This window comes from Euprymna scolopes, chromosome 46 (assembly GCF_053919585.1).
Source record: "Euprymna scolopes isolate OS-2025 chromosome 46, ASM5391958v1, whole genome shotgun sequence".
NCBI lineage: Eukaryota > Metazoa > Mollusca > Cephalopoda > Sepiida > Sepiolidae > Euprymna > Euprymna scolopes.
Genome location: NC_136527.1, coordinates 138381020 through 138397621, shown reverse-complemented (window position 1 = coordinate 138397621; position 16602 = coordinate 138381020). Strand labels below are relative to the sequence as shown.

At 37.4% G+C, this 16602-nt stretch overlaps 2 protein-coding genes across 2 annotated transcripts in view; both read right to left on the bottom strand.

Annotated features, from left to right (window-relative positions):
* LOC145271430 (uncharacterized) overlaps nt 1-1232 on the bottom strand; it is a 26776-nt gene extending 25544 nt beyond the window's left edge. Inside the window, exon 1 of the mRNA XM_080126963.1 lies at nt 550-1232. The gene's annotated coding sequence lies outside the window, so the exon portion shown is untranslated. The remainder of the gene's footprint in view (nt 1-549) is intronic.
* The window catches only part of LOC145271429 (uncharacterized), a 390062-nt gene that overhangs the window by 40834 nt on the left and 332626 nt on the right, over nt 1-16602 (bottom strand). The window lies entirely within an intron of this gene.

Here is a 16602-nt window from a genome sequence, read left to right as displayed (position 1 = left end):
GCTTTTCGAGCTGAATAAACATATTACATTGAATAAAAACAAACAAAAAAATATATCCAGTTAGGTAGAAAAGTAACTTATCTTGCCTTTGATATCATTTGTTATATATTTGTTTTTTTGACAACTTTTTCGAATCTACAGTAATACAAACCCGAACTGATTACACTTTCAACCTCCCCATGTTAAGAACGGCTTTCGAGGTGTGTGTGTGGGGGGTGGGGGGTGAGCTCGTAGCAATTCGTTCTTTCCGGAAGTAATAATTACCTTGTTCAATTTTTTTTTTTTTCATATTCTGACGATACGTGCCCGAAAAAAAGCCGTTTCCATTTTCGGCGATAAACTGTAGTAGTACCTATATTGTATACATATATAATTTTAAAAGACTATAAATAAAAAAATAAAAATTTTTTTTTAAATCGTTGCGTTCAAATCGTAATCTCCTCCGGCCGTTTCCGGTAATGACTCGGCATTTTCCGTAAATACGTTGGATATTTGTTTATTACAAGTATCCCAAAATGAAAAGATATTTTTATTATTTTTTTCACTTACCTCTCAAATGACGAAAATCAATATAAATAATAATAAATTAAAAAAAAAAAATCTTCTTTTCTTTAAGAAACCATTTTTCTTTCTTTAGCCGTTCTTGTTTTGTCGTCTGACGAATGAATGAATCTTTTTTTTTTTTTTTTCGTTGATCGCATAAAAATTAATAAATTATATCAGATTTGAAAATTAATAAATAAAATTATTAAAAACAATGAAAAAAAAATGCGATGAAAATATTTAGTTGGATTAAGATTTCTTCTCGTCAAATTGTATTTCAACAAAAGAGATTTTCAATTCAGATAAAACCGGTGTTCAAAAATAATAGTTCCTCATGAAAAAAAATACCATAAATAACAAAACAATTTAATTAACGGTTGGCCTTCGGGCCAAGATCAAAGTGTAGTATCTGTTCCGGCAGATACTGCAAGCAAAGACCCTATGTGGGGTCGCCCCCACAGATAAGACCTTGGTCAATGTAGGGGCAACCCTTCATACCAATTGTCACTATCCAGCTCCCCTACTCCCCGGGGAGTTGGTCCCCATTTCCCCTCCTTCACTCACTCTTCACATTAAAAATCGGCCTTCTTGTGCCTAATTTGCTCGGTGGGGGAGCAAATAAATACCTGGTCTTCGGGCAAAGATCAAAGTTTAGTTACCCTTTTTCTTTCTACACGCTAAAAAAAAATGTTTTAAACAATTGGGGGTAATTTTTTAGATTAGATCCACCTCCACAATTTTTTTTTAAATGACGACTAACATAGGTTTTCGACTATGCTGAATACGAAAATCGCAATGAAATTTTGCAGAAATAAGTAGTTATCGAGATATAAAAAGTTGTTTTATGCATTGTATTCTTTGGCAGCCATCTTTGTTACGCACGTGTGTATGGCGCGCGCACGTGCGTAAAAATGATGGCCGCCAAAGAACTGTTTAAAAATTGTTTAAAACATTTTTTTTTTTTTGGTATTATTATACAAACACCGTGACAGCGAATTAGTAAAAACAGACGTAGTATTCTGTTACGTTTCGGTGTGCTGAACACGAATCTGAAAACCGTACCCCTCGCAAATTAATAGTTTCGGAGATATTAACATTTTTAAAAGGGAATATTTTCTTTCAAAAATGGCGTACATCGGCTCTACTCTTAAATCAAAACAAGTGGAGATAATCCATAATGAAAATAAGCGATAATAAAAAATAAATAAATTAATTATTTCCTTTTCTTTTTAATTAATTCCCCACCACTTCACCACCCCAATTTTACTTGCTCATGCGCAGTATCCCAATTTTACGCGCACAAAATCGATTTTTACCCAATTTCGGATACACTTTCGGATTTTTACCCAATTCGCTGTCACGTTATTTGTATAAATTTACCTTTTTTTTTAGCGTGTAAAAACAAAAAAGATAACTAAACTTTGATCTTTGCCCGAAGACCAGGTATTTACTTGAAATAAAAGTCGTCATTTAAAAGAAAATTGTGGAGGTGGATCTAATCTAAAAAATTACCCAAGTACGAAAGGGCGAATGCGGTATTATGGTGAAAGAAGATCCTAGCTAAGAGAAACTTTTGTTTAGTTTTAGAGTGACAAGGATGACCAACGACCCCCATCTCCCCCCTTGAGTTAGCCTTGTGTCCAAGTTTTTTTGAGCATGTTGATTTTTGTCTGAATAAAAGATTTAATACCTCAAAGTGTAGTACCTGTTCTTCGGATGCTGCACTTCAATTTCTTGTTCTCTGTCAGTGGAGGAGAAATCCTTCACGACTGAGACAATTTTTATTTTTTGTTCCTTTCCTCCACGTTAAAAAACGACCCTGGTGTCTAACTCTGTCTCTTACATTTTGACTAGGATCAAAGTGTAGTACCTGATTCACAATAAATTATGTATATAAACACTATGCACACACACACACACACACACACACACACACACACACACACACACACACACACACACACACAGGCACACACACACACGCACATACACACACAGGCACACACATATATACGCACACATTTATACATACACATACATACACACACAGGCACACACGTACGCACATACGCACACACACAGATGCACACACACATAGGTACACACATACACACATACACACATACATACACACACAAATACACACACATACATACAGGCACACACACATACACACAGGCACACACACACGCACATACACGCACAGGCACACACACACAGGCACACAAATACATACACACATACATACACACACAGGCACATACACACACACGTACGCACATACGCACACACACAGAGGCACACACACATACACACAGGTACACACACACATACACACAGGCACACACACATATATACACACACAAATACACACACATACACACAGGCACACACACACATACACACACAAATACACACACAAATACACACACAAACACACACACGTTTATATATATATATATTATTCCTTAATTGGAATTTTTTTATTTTGAGATGAGCATTTTTATGTTAATTTTATTTTTATTTTCGGACTATTAGTCTCATCTTTATTAGTTGTTTTTTTTTTTTTAATCTCTTTTTATTGGTTCACAACGTTTCGGCCAACTTCCTCTGGCCTTCGTCAGGTGGTAACCGCGACGGATAGGAACTTCGAATCTCCTAACTGCATTCTCAGCCATCACTGCCATCCGTAGTTGTTGTCGTCTCACCACATTTTTTGACCAATTACCTCTGGCACGCTTTGGGTGGGATTGAAACCGCTATCTTCAGACAATGTTTGACGAAGGCCAGAGGAAGTTGGCCGAAACGTTGTGAACCAATAAAAAGAGAAAAAAAAAAAAAAACAACTAATAAAGATGAGACTAATAGTCCGAAAATAAAAATAAAATTAACACACACACGTTTACTTTAAGCGTAATTTATTAACGTTATTTAATGGTCTTCTCGTGCAAATAAAAGTCCTATGGTATTACTGGACGAATGCTTAGCATAATTAGATTCTTCTTAAATCAGAGAAGAATCCACGTTGTCCTCGATGGGCGTACGTCAAAAAAATATGATATAATTGCGAGTGTACTTCAGGGATCGATCCTTGGACCTTTATTATTTCTGATTACCTGATAAAATTGTCTCTGAGATGGGTATATTTGCTGATGACACCACGCTCTATAGCAAGCACCTGGAGAAAACTAATGAGCACATATCTAAGATAATGGCAGAAACCCTAGAGGAAGACCTTTAGTCTGTAGTGGAATGGGGTCAAAAATGGATGGTAACGTTCAATGCTGTCAAGACAAAGCTTGTTTCCTTTGATAATTACATGAAACCTTACCAACGATCAATAGCTATGGATAAAGATAAATTACCTGAAAGTACTTCGTTCAAACTCCTCGGCTTATTGTTCACAGGGAACATGAGTTGGAACAGATACATTAAAGGCATTGCCAAGGCTGCTGTGAAGAAGGTTGTGGCACTATTTATTTGTACCACTGTTCTTTTTTTTTTTTTTTTTTTTTTTTTTAATTCAATTTTCACCCCAAACAAGGCACAGTGCCACTTTGAAGCAGGGGGCTACTATCATGGACTTAATTAGCGGGATCATTATGAAGGGAGATGAGTAGAAAGATGTTTGTTAACATTACACTTGAACTTCTGCATATCATTGCAGTTGGGAAAGCAGAATCCCGGAAGGGAGTTCCAAAGACCCGCAGTTCTGGGGAAGAAACTATTGGAGTAAAAGGCTTTCTTGCACCTAGGGATCTCTACTGTAAAGGGATAAGACTTAGTAGCTTGTCGGGTTTGTCGGGGGTAATTACGTCGGGGAGGTACAAGTGTTTGCAGTTCGTCAGAGCATTCACCATTAAAGTATTTGTAGAACAGGCAGAGGGATGCAACATCTCGTCGATGGGACAGAGGCTGAAGCCTAGATGACATTTCAGGACCTATCAGGTTGGCGACTCTCTTTTGAACCCTGTCCAGGAGCGAGAGACAAGCAGCAGATGCACCAGCCCAGATGTGACAACAGTACTCCATACATGGGCGAATGGTTGCCTTATAGAGGTATAGGATACTGGCAGGCGTAAGTAGTTTTCTAGCATGGTAGAGGGAGCCAACCTTCCTTGCAGCAGCCTTGGCAATGCTCTCAATGTATCTATTCCAGTTCATATTCCCTGTAAACGTTAGGCCGAGGAGTTTAAAAGAAGTACTTTCAGGCAATGTGTTCTTGGCCATTGCTATTGGTTGTAGAGAAGGTTTCTTGTAGTTATTGAAGGAAACAAGCTTAGTCTTAGCAGCATTGAATGTGACCAACCATTTTTGTCCCCATTCCACTACGGATTGGAGGGCATCCTCTAGTGTTTCTGCCATTTCCTTGGATATGTGTTCATTTGTTTTCCCCTCATATCTGTTATAGAGAGTGGTGTCATCGGCAAATATACCCATCTCCGAAACAATTTTATCAGGGAGGTCATTTATGAATATCAGGAATAATAGAGGTCCAAGGATAGACCCCTGAGGTACTCCCGCATTTATGTCATATTGTTTGGATGTAGGCCGTCGAGGACAACTTTGATTTTTCTATTACTTAAGAAGGATTTAATTACATTATGAATTCTTCCAGTGATTCCATATGATCTAATTTTCCTTAGAAGACCATTGTGCCATACGCTGTCAAAAGCCTTAGATATATCAAGGGCCACCACTCTACCCTCCCCTGTTTTATCCAATGAACGGTATATACGTTCAGAAACTACAGTTAAGATATCTGCTGTTGAACGGGCTTGCCTGAATCCATATTGTTTGTCAGTCAGGAGTTTAGCAGCTGTTAGGTGCTGGACTAGGGCTTGATTAACTAAGGACTCAAATATTTTGGCGAAAAGCGGGAGGAGGCTAATGGGGCGATAATTTAGTGGGTCAGTTCTTTCACCAGAATTCTTGAAGACTGGTACCACAGAGGCGGTTTTCCAGCAGTCGGGAAAACAAGATTTGTTAAGGCATTTATTGTAAAGTTTGGACAGAACTGGAGCAACCTCGGCAGAGTATTTTTTTAATAGCACAGCCGGAATGAGATCTGGTCCACATGCTTTTGAGGTGTCTAGGTTTTTCATAATAGCATGTACCTGAGAAGGGGTGATTTTCAAATCGTCTAGTGTGGCGTCTGTTCGCAGAGGAAAATCAGGGAGTGAGTGGTGTACCGAGTTCAGTGTGGAGTTTGAGGCAAACCGACTGGCAAGAAGATTAGCCTTGTCAGTTGCCGTGCAAGCAACCTCATGATTGTTTGTTAGTGGGGGAATAGTTGACTGTCCATTATTTACTATTCTAACAAACTCCGCAGCATGACCGGGTGGTTATTTGGCCAGGTGCGTAGGGATACAAAGAAACACCTTCCAATAATTCCTTTTCCTAGAGCTCTCTCTTTTTCCTGCACGACCACCATGAAGTGAAGACGAATATTCTGTCTCTCCGTAAATGGGGGGGGGGGAGCACCCCCTCCCTCAATACTAGTTAGGTTAGTTAGCTTTGAAAAGCCGATTATCCAGTTTTTTAATTGTTAAAGTTTTTGTTATATATATTTTGTAAAATAAAAGTTGTACCTTATAGTTGTACCTTAGTTGTACCTTATATATATATATACATATATATATATATATATATATATATATATGCATAGATCATCGTATAACGATTAGATCACTGTCTGACTGACGTAAAGAACATTTAAAATTATAATGTTTAAATTCAACATTATTTCACGCGGTTAATGGTAGCTGAATTGATACAGTCTTTGCTAAATCAAGCCAGAGATGTCTCGTGTTGCCGAGTTCGAATCGTTCGACTGCTGTTAATCGTGACACCTTGTGTGGCACTATTTCTTTGTGCCACTGTTTCTAACACACTCTGCAGCATGGACGAGTGGTAATTTGGCCATGAGCGTAGAGATACAAAGAAATCCCTTCCCATAATTCCCTTGCTATCTTTCTGTCTCTTTCCTGCACGACCACCATGATGTGAGGACACATATTCTGTCTCTCAGTAAATGAGGGGGCCACCCCCTCCCTCAACTCTAGTTAGGGTAGGTTAGTTAGCTTCGAAAATCCTATTATCCAGTTTTAATTTTAAAAATTAATTGTAATATGTATTGTAATATATATTTTGTAAAATAAAATAGTTAGTTGTACCTTATGTATATTACAATTGTGTCGCGTGTCGTTTTTCTTGTGTCTGCCATGAATGCCTTCATAAATGTCTTAAGTCGAAAGACGGCCCTGGGGTCAAAGAGATGAAGATTCCCACCAGAATGCCACCAGGGTGAAGAGATCATCTTGAGAAAAGAAAGGAGCCACACCCAGATCCAACATCTCAGGTATGATTTTCTTCTTGCTACACAGACCCTAATGACTGGCCCATCTTCATATCTTCATGAGACCGCTTTAAGACATTTACTATAACACGTCTGTCGGTCACACCTCAGTGACCGGCTGATAGTGGTATAAGGTGGGCTCTCTCTACCATGCTAGAAAGTTACTTACACCTGAAAGTATCCTGTACCTCTACAAAGCCATCATTCACCCATGTATGGAGTACTGCTGTCACATTTGAGCTGGTGCATCTGCTATTAGTCTCTCGCTCCTGGACAGGGTTCAAAAGAGAGTCACTAGCTTAAGAGGTCCTGAACTGTCATCTAAACTTCAGCCTCTGTACCATCAACGGAATGTTGCATCTCTCTGCCTGTTCTACAAGTATTTTAAATTATATGTGACCAATTTTTTAAAATAGTCAACCATATAGGAGCCTATTTGTGACCACACACACACACACACACACACACACACACACACACACACACACACACAGCTTTATATTATAGATATACATATATATATATATATATATACATATATATATATATACATATATATATATATATATATATATATATATATATATATATATATATGATAGATTTTAATTCTAATCGTTTGAATGACAACCGTTTTGAAACAATTACGTCTTGTTTTCAGAATGTTAAATGCAAGACAGAAAGGGAGATAATCCTTCAAATTCAATATAACTGTTGAAGTTTTGGTTTAAATAAACTATGGTAGCACCCACACGACAAAAATATCATTTTGAAAACGTAAATCTACACATCAGAATAAAGGAAATTTAGTTAATTTTAGTAGTTAGGTGCACCCACCCACACCCCCCACACCCCCCCACACACACACACACACACACACACACACCCACACACACACACACACACACACACACACACACATTTAAGCTAAATTATTATCAGGTTGCGAACAAAGTCATCTGTAGTGAAATGGGGACAAAAATGGATGGTCACGTTCAATGCTGCCAAGACGAAGCTTGTTTCCTTCAATAATTACAAGAAACCTTCTCAACCAATAATAGCAATGGCCAAAGAAACATTACCTGAAAGTACTGCCAACCTGATAGGTCCTGAACTGTCATCTAAGCTTCAGCCTCTGTCCCATCGATGAAATGTTGCATCCCTCTGCCCGTTTTACAAGTATTTTAATGGTGGATGCTCCGACGAACTACAAGCTCTTGTCCCCCCTTGATGAAAATACCCTCGACAAACCCGACAAGCAACGAAATCCCACCCTTACACAGCAGAGATCCCTAGATGTAAGAAAGCCTTCTATTCTAATAATTTCTTCCCCAGAACTGCTAGATATTAATTTATTTTTATTTCGGACTACTATTCTCATCTTTATTAGTTGTTGTTTTTCATTTTTTATTGGTTTGTTTATTCAGAACGTTTCGGCCAACTAATTCCTCTGGCTTTCGTCAAGTGGTAACCGCGACGGATAGGAACTTCGAATCTCCTAACTGCATTCTCAGCCATCACTGCCATCTGTAGTTGTTGTCGTCGCATCACATTTTTGGCCAAGTAAACCTCTGGCACGCTTGATGATGAAGATGATGACGTCAAGGAATTCAAAGTCATTTCTATATGTTTAATGTTCTACCCCTTCGCCTCTAAGGGGGACCCTCCTCATGTCAGCTCTGTCCGGCTGACTACGCTGACTCTGATCCGGACTCAACTGCCTGACTACCCTTGATCTTTGACTGACTAGCTCCTATATTGAGAAATTCCCTTTCTGATATGACGTCATGTATGGCTTCAAAATGTGATCGATTCATGTAGCCTAAACATACACGGTTTAGCACATGTTCCCAAACCATTTCCGCAGACAAAGAATGCTCATATTAATTTTATTTTTATTTCGGACTATTATTCTCATCTTTATTAGTTGTTTTTTTTTCATCTTTTATTGGTTTGTTTATTCACAACGTTTCGGCCAACTAATTCCTCTGGCCTTCATCAGGTGGTAACCGCGACGGATAGGAATTTCGAATCTCCTAACTGCATTCTCAGCCATCACTGCCATCCGTAGTTGTTGTCATCTCACCACATTTTTTGGCCAAGTAAACCTCTGGCATGCTTTGGGTGGGATTGAAACCGCTATCTTCAGACAATGTCCATCTGGAACTGTAGAGATTCAACGTCTCTATCAACTGCGCCACGGGCCCCGAAGGGCGATCAATGTTGGATTCTTCTGACGAAGAATTAGTTGGCCGAAACATTGTGAATAAACAAAACCAATAAAAGATGAAAAACAACAACTAATAAAGATGAGAATAATAGTCCGAAATAAAAATAAATTAATATATATAATGCTCATCTCAAAAATGAATTCCAATTAAGGAAGAATATATATAGAACTGCTAAACTTCCGAATTCCTGCTTCCCCAACTGTATTGACATGGAGAAGTTCAAGTGTAATGTGAACAAACATCTTGCTGCTAAACTCCCTACATAAGTACACCTGCAACTTAGGTCCCTGATAATAGCCCCTCACATCAAATTAGCAATATGCCTTGTTAGGCGGAATTAAAAAAGTTCACAGTTCTGCTGCCCTGCCTGATTTGTTTATAAATAAAACAGTTATTGGAATTTATTTTGTGCTTGAAAATAAAGCAGTTATTTAAAATCATTCCGGCCTGGACCTCCGTGGCCCCGGCATCAAAGATCAGTGTAATCACGCTTTCTTCGATTGCCACGAACTCCGCCGGTACTGGTCGTAAGTCAGCGAGGTGACGGCTCTCCTTGATCCTGAGCATCCTCGCCCGATGGAACCCTAAACACATACTTAAATCATTCGTTGACATCTATGCTGATGACACGACCATCTACGGCAACACATCAAAGGCTGTAAATGACAAAGTTCTCTCTGATTCTCTCTCCTCTGATCTCGAGCGCGTGGTTCAGTGGGGGAAGACGTGGCTGGTTACCTTTAATGCATCTAAAACCAAACTCCTATCCTTGCATCATCAACGCTCTGATCCCCATCTGCCATCAATTGGGATGGGTGGCTCTCGTCTGGGAGAGGCCCCGTGTTTTGACAAGCTTCTGGGTTTGACCTTTACTCCTGATCTGAAATGGAACACGTACATCAAGTCTGCTGCTAAGGTTGCTGGAAAGATGGTGGGTTCCTTCTACCACTCCAGAAGATATCTCACTACTGATGTAATTCTCTATCTATATAAAAGCCAAGTACGGCCAAGGATGGAATACTGCTGCCATATCTGGGAAGGAGCTGCTAAAAACAGCCTATCCTGCCTTGACAGAGTACAAAATAGACTTCGTGGCTTAGTGAGGGATGCCAACCTCTCTCCCACAGAAGAGACGTTGCGAGCCTATCCTTGTTTTATCGTTATTTCCATGGCAGGTGCTCGTCTGAACTCCAATCTCTGGGCCCCCTAGCCAATCTTTCATGAAAAACACCTGTCTAGCTGAATCCACTGTGAAAAATTTCCCCCACTCTTTATCTGTGCCTAAATCAAAACGTGGATTCCATGAACAAAGCTTCTTTCTTAGAACTGCACGCCTGTGGAACTCTGTTCCGTCTGCCTGCTTCCCACCTGACTACAACTTGGATGTCTTCAAGTCCAACGTTAACAAATTCCTAATGAACCGCCCCCTTAAGTAAACACTTCATCAAATCTCTACACTAACGTAATGTACTTGCAATAACCCTTATCCCTGAGTGGCTTCCGGGCCTTGATAAGTGGTGACCACTGTGTAAAAAAAAAAAAAAGAAAAAAAAAGAAAAAAAGATTACCATATCAAATGTCGTTGACAACATGAGACAGGGACAGGGAAAGACAAATCTATCTATCTATCTATCTATCTATATATATATATATATATATATATATATATATATATATATATATATATAAGTGAACGTGTCTGTGTCTGTGTGTTTGTGTATGTGCACATTTGACTACGCAATAACTCTGTCAATTTTCAGTCTACAGAATTGAAATTTAACATACAGGGTACTAAGATTTGGGAAAATCTTTGTAATCCGTTTTAGGCCAGAAATTTGGCTGTTAAGGGGTCAAAGTTCAACGATTTGACCTTTAAGAACTCTACCAAACTCCTGTGGCAATTTTGGGTCTAAACACTTGAAATTTTAGATATAGGTTCCTTGGACATGGGTCTAAAACTTAATAATTTGATTTGAGCCACAAACAATAAATGTCAAGGGGTCAGTCATTTAATTAAGTTTGTAATGTTCTCGTTGCTCCTCTTCACTTTGCGGTCTGGTGTCGCTGTCAAGCATTTAAGTTTGTGAAGTTTTTTCTTTTCTTTCTCTTTTATTTCCTTTTCTTTTTTCCTTATCTTTTCTTTCTTTTCTCCAGTTGCGCGTTTCAGTTTTCAGTTTCAGTGAAGGGTAAAAAAATAATTATCCAGCATATTTGTCGAGGCATTTCATTGTTGCATTGCTTCCGGCGTTTTCCACACGGTGATAGCTGATTTGGTGTCCCTGACGAAACATGTTCGCACAGATATTTTAACTTTTTTTTTTCTTCACCAAAGGAGACATTTTTAGACGATCCCACAACACCGACGACGACGTTAATAATAGGGTTTGTTTTACTATACACATGGATTCGAAAAAGTTGTCAAAATCAAATATATAACAAATAAATGTTATCAAAGGCAAGATAACTTACTTTTCTACCTAACTGGATAATTTTTTAGTGTTTTTATTTAATGTAAAATGGGTACTAGTGCAAGTGCAATTATTGATCTGTGCTGAAATAATAACGTTATTATTTAAAAAGCCATTCTTAACATGGGGAGGGTGTTTTGTACCTATTCTATACTTTAACCGGTAATTGTGAAGAAAGAGGGAGCCTGTTTCCTCCGTTTAACTATAGGTGGCGTTACTGTCTGTCCACCCAGTTACAGAAGCACAAAATGTATATAATGGCACCCTTGAAATAAAAATAAATGTTTTTGTTATATTTTAATTTTAAACATGTTTTTTTTTGCAAACATATTTAAGTTTTTTTTTTCAAACATATTTACGTTTTTTTTTTGTTTTTGCAGACATATTTATTTGCAAACATATTTATTTTTTTGCAAACATATTTACGTTTTTTTTTGCTTTTGCAAACATATTTAAGTTTTATTTTTTCAAACATTTACGTGTTGTTGCTTGTTTATTTTCAAACATTTACGTTTTTTTTGTTTTGTTTTTTTGCAAGCATAAACTAAATATTTTTGAAATATTTTTCCTTTTGAAAAGTTTGCTTAAGCACTTATTGTACCGCGCTATTTTTTAATAGTAGTTTCAAGTAAGATTCAGGTTTTACAACAATATCCTTTTTTCAAATATATATATATATATATATATATATATATATATATATATATATATATATATATATATACTTGCGGAAAAGGTAAAATAATTGCAGAAAAATTAAGAAAAAAAGGGGGGAGTCCATAAAAAAAAAAGATAAAAGAAAAAACGTTGATTTTTTTTTTTATTATAAGAGCGTAAAAAATACTCGGGGAAAAACGGTTGAACCCATAAATATGTTTAAAAGAAAAATATAGCAAAAACATTTAGTTTATGCTTGCAAAAAAAAAAAAAAAAAAAAAAAAAAAAAAAAACTTACATATGTTTGCAAAAAAAAAAAACAAACAAAAAAATGTTTGAAATTAAAATATAACAAACACATTTATTCTTATTTCAAGGGTGCCATTATATACATTTTGTGCTTCCGTAACTGGGTGGACAGACAGTAACGCCACCTATAGTCAAACGGAGGAAACAGGCTTACTCTTTCTCCACGATTACCCTTTAACCTTATAATTGAATAATAAAAAAAAAAACATATCATAAAACTTTAATTAAACTTGGAAATACGATTTAAAAAATCGCGCGGATCAGTAAGTGTATTATTAGCACCGTAAAATGTTTATTCGGCTCGAAAAGCACACAGGGTTTACCGATGTATTTTTAAAAATTTTATTTTCAGTTCTTTTGGTAAATGTTATCTTACGCGACAACCGAACAGTCCGAACACCGACCACTCTAATTTTTTTTTTTTTCTAGGGAGTATTCGAGGTCGCTGACAACGAATCTGATAATCAAATCCGCCGCAAATTTACCGTTTGCATGGTATGAACCCCTAGACCTTGGGACTATTTTGTGCCATTTTACCGCTTTCGGTAGTGTTTTTCTTACGTGATACGTTCGCGTGCGAACGGGCGTAGTGGGGTATCTTATCACATCGCGTAGGAACCTTTAAGCGGTCATTTAAAGTAAATTTTTTTTTTTTTTAATTGTGGTTTATTTATTTCTTTCTTTTATTTTTTTGTTTTAAGTAGTTTTAATGATCTAAATTAATTGATCTCAAAAAGTTTTTACGAGCTGTTTACCAAAACATAACCACGATACATATTTTTATGTTTTTCGTCCTTTATTGGGGGGGGGGGGTCCATTAATAGGTGCTTCTGCAGTTTAGCTAACCGTTTTTGGTATTATTTTACTTTAAGGCCCGTCTCACGTTCGTATAGAAGAAAATGTTTTTTTTTTTTTTTTGTAGATTCCAGTGTGCTGAAAAAGAATATGAAAACCGTTTCCGTCGGAAATTTACCGTTTGCATGGTATGAACCTCGGAATGTTGGAAGTACGCGCGAGCGCGCGGAAACATAAGCGAGCTTTTTCAATGGCGGAATCGCGCGCGCACTCGCGTACCTGACGGCCTTTTCACAGAGCAATGTAATGTTTGGCGGAAAATTTCAAAGTAGATGAAAAACAAGAAAAATAAAACAACTTTGCGGGGGAGGGGGATGTCGGAAAGACCCTTTTTTTTTGTGGCGGACAAATCAGTTTTTTTGTTTTTTTTTTGGAGGGGGGGGTTAAGTTGGAATATCATTAATAATCTCGGAAAGACATTTTTTTTTTTTTCAAAACAATTCTTGGTAAATATCCAGATACGCTACTACAGAACACCGACCACTCTAATTGGTCGACCTAGACGAGAGGATCCAAAATGGCCGACCAGGACTGAGATATGACACGTGCCGTTGTTTCCTTAATAAATTATTTCAGTTAGGAAGAAATATCTCATGTATTAATAAATGTTAAATAATAATGAAACCTTACCAAAACAAAACGAAGTAAAAAAAAAATATATCTGACAATTCATCGGCTCTAGCTGAAATAATTTATTAAGGAAACAACGGCTCGAGCTTATACTAATAAATAGCAACTTACACACAAATAAATGTTAAATAATAATGAAACCTTACCAAAACAAAACGAAGTAAAAAAAAAAAAAATATCTGACAATTCATCGGCTCTAACTGAAATAATTTATTAAGGAAACAACGGCACGTGTCATATCTCAGTCCTGGTCGGCCATTTTGGATCCTCTCGTCTAGGTCGACCCTCTAATTTACTTATTGTGTACATTAATTGTAAATTGTCACCGACCTCAATTACCTATAAAACAAACAAATTAGAGTGGTCGGTGTTCTGTAGTAGCGTATCTGGAAACGGTTTTCATATTCTTTTTCAGCACACTGGAATCTACAAAAAAAAACATTTTCTTCTATACGAACGTGAGACGGGCCTTAAAGTAAAATAATACCCCGTTTTTTCCGTAAGTAAAATGCGCCGACATTTACCATTTCATAAAAATTCTGCTTACATTGGAGAGGGGGGGGGGGCGGTGGTGGTGGTGTTTTTTTTTTTGTTTTTTTTTTTTGTTGTTTTTTTTTTTGTCTTACGTAGTTTTAATGCTTTTTAATTGATCTAAAATGTTTTCACGAGCGGCTTTCAAAAACAACCACCAAACATATTTTTATGATTTTCGTTCTTTTTAGGGAGGGGGGGGGGGTATTCCATTAACAGGTGCTTCTTCAGTTTGATTAACCGTTTTTCCGTAAGTAATGTGCCGACATTTACCATTTCACAAAAATTCTGGGTACTTAATGACGAGTGTGGACCCTGCGCAAACATTTTTCTATTTAGCCATGAAAAACTTTTTCAGGCCAAAATAAATTTTTAAAAAGGCCAAAAAAAAAAAAAATGCCAAATTGATTTTAAACTCCAAATTAATCTAGCGTGTATTTGACTTTTTTTTTTCTTTGAGTAAATTTCATTCATACTTTTATTTTGAGCTTGTTTTTATTTTATTTTATTTCATTTTAAATTTACTTTAATCCATTTTAAGAGAGTCGAGCGCCATTTTTAACTTTCCAAATACATCGGTAAACACTTTATGTTTTTCGAGCTGAATAAACATTTTGCATTAAATAAAACTGTAGGTATAGACAATTTCATACCCTCAAAAAAGTTCCAGCAAAAACCTAACAGCCAGCCATGGTTTTCTCCAGAATGTGCTGCTGCTATTGCGCACAGAAATCACTTTTTCCACTGCTTCCAACGTAATAGATGTATGGAAACTAAAGCCGCTTTCAGGACTGCCAGCAACTATTGTAAGAAAGTAATAAAGAACGCAAGAGAGTTATATGCTCAGTCCGTCAAGTCCAAAGTAGCTGAGCAGCGGCTTGGTTCCCACCAGTTTTGGCAAATTGCAAACAGAATCTTGAACAGAAGTGTATGCTCCATCCCAACTATCATCAATGGACCTGAGTTAATCTCGTCAGCATCAGACAAAGCCAAACTCTTTGCCAAGAACTTTGCAGCCAATTCTACCCTTTGCGACAAAGGCCGCCAACCCCCAATATTTCCTCCTGTATCAGAAAACACACTATGTGATATACAAATATCTGTATGTGATGTTGCCAAGCTAATCAAAAACCTTGATTCCAGTAAAGCAACCGGCCCTGACGATATTCCAATTATAGTACTCAAAAAACTTCAACCAGAACTAGCACCCATACTTACAAAACTGTTTAAACGTTGTCTTAAGGAGAATTGCTTCCCATCACCCTGGAAAATCTCATCAGTATGCCCTGTATTTAAGAATTCAGGTGATCGTTCATCCCCCTCTCAGTACAGACCAATAAGTCTCCTGTGCGTCATGAGTAAGTTGCTGGAATCTGTGTTAAATACAGAAGTAATCAACCATCTCAGCAAAAATAACCTTCTTAGTGACACACAATATGGTTTCCGTTCTGCTAGATCTACAGCAGATGTGCTTACAGTTATATCTCAAAGGATTAGCGAATCTCTCGACAGAGGCAACCTTTCTAGGGCAATTGCTCTTAACATATCCAAGGCCTTTGATAGGGTATGGCATAAAGATTTACTTCACAAGATCTCCAGCTATGGTATTGCTGGAAAAGTCTTCTCAATTATTAAATCATTTCTCTCTGATAGGTTCATAAGAGTAGTAGTTGATGGGCGAAAATCAGAAGCTCACAGTATAAATGCTGGAGTCCCTCAGGGGTCGATCCTGGGCCCAACTCTTTTCCTGATCTACATTAATGATCTTCCAAATCACATCCTTACATCATTCGTAGACATTTTTGCTGATGACACTACCATCTATGGTAGCACATCTAAGACAGTAAACGACCAAGTTCTCTCCGATTCTCTCTCCTCTGATCTTGATCACGTTGTACAGTGGGGAAAGGAGTGGCTGGTTACTTTTAATGCATCTAAAACCAAGCTTCTATCTTTACATCATCAACGTTCTGATCCCCATCTGGCATCAATTAAAATGAATGACTCTCGTCTTGGGGAG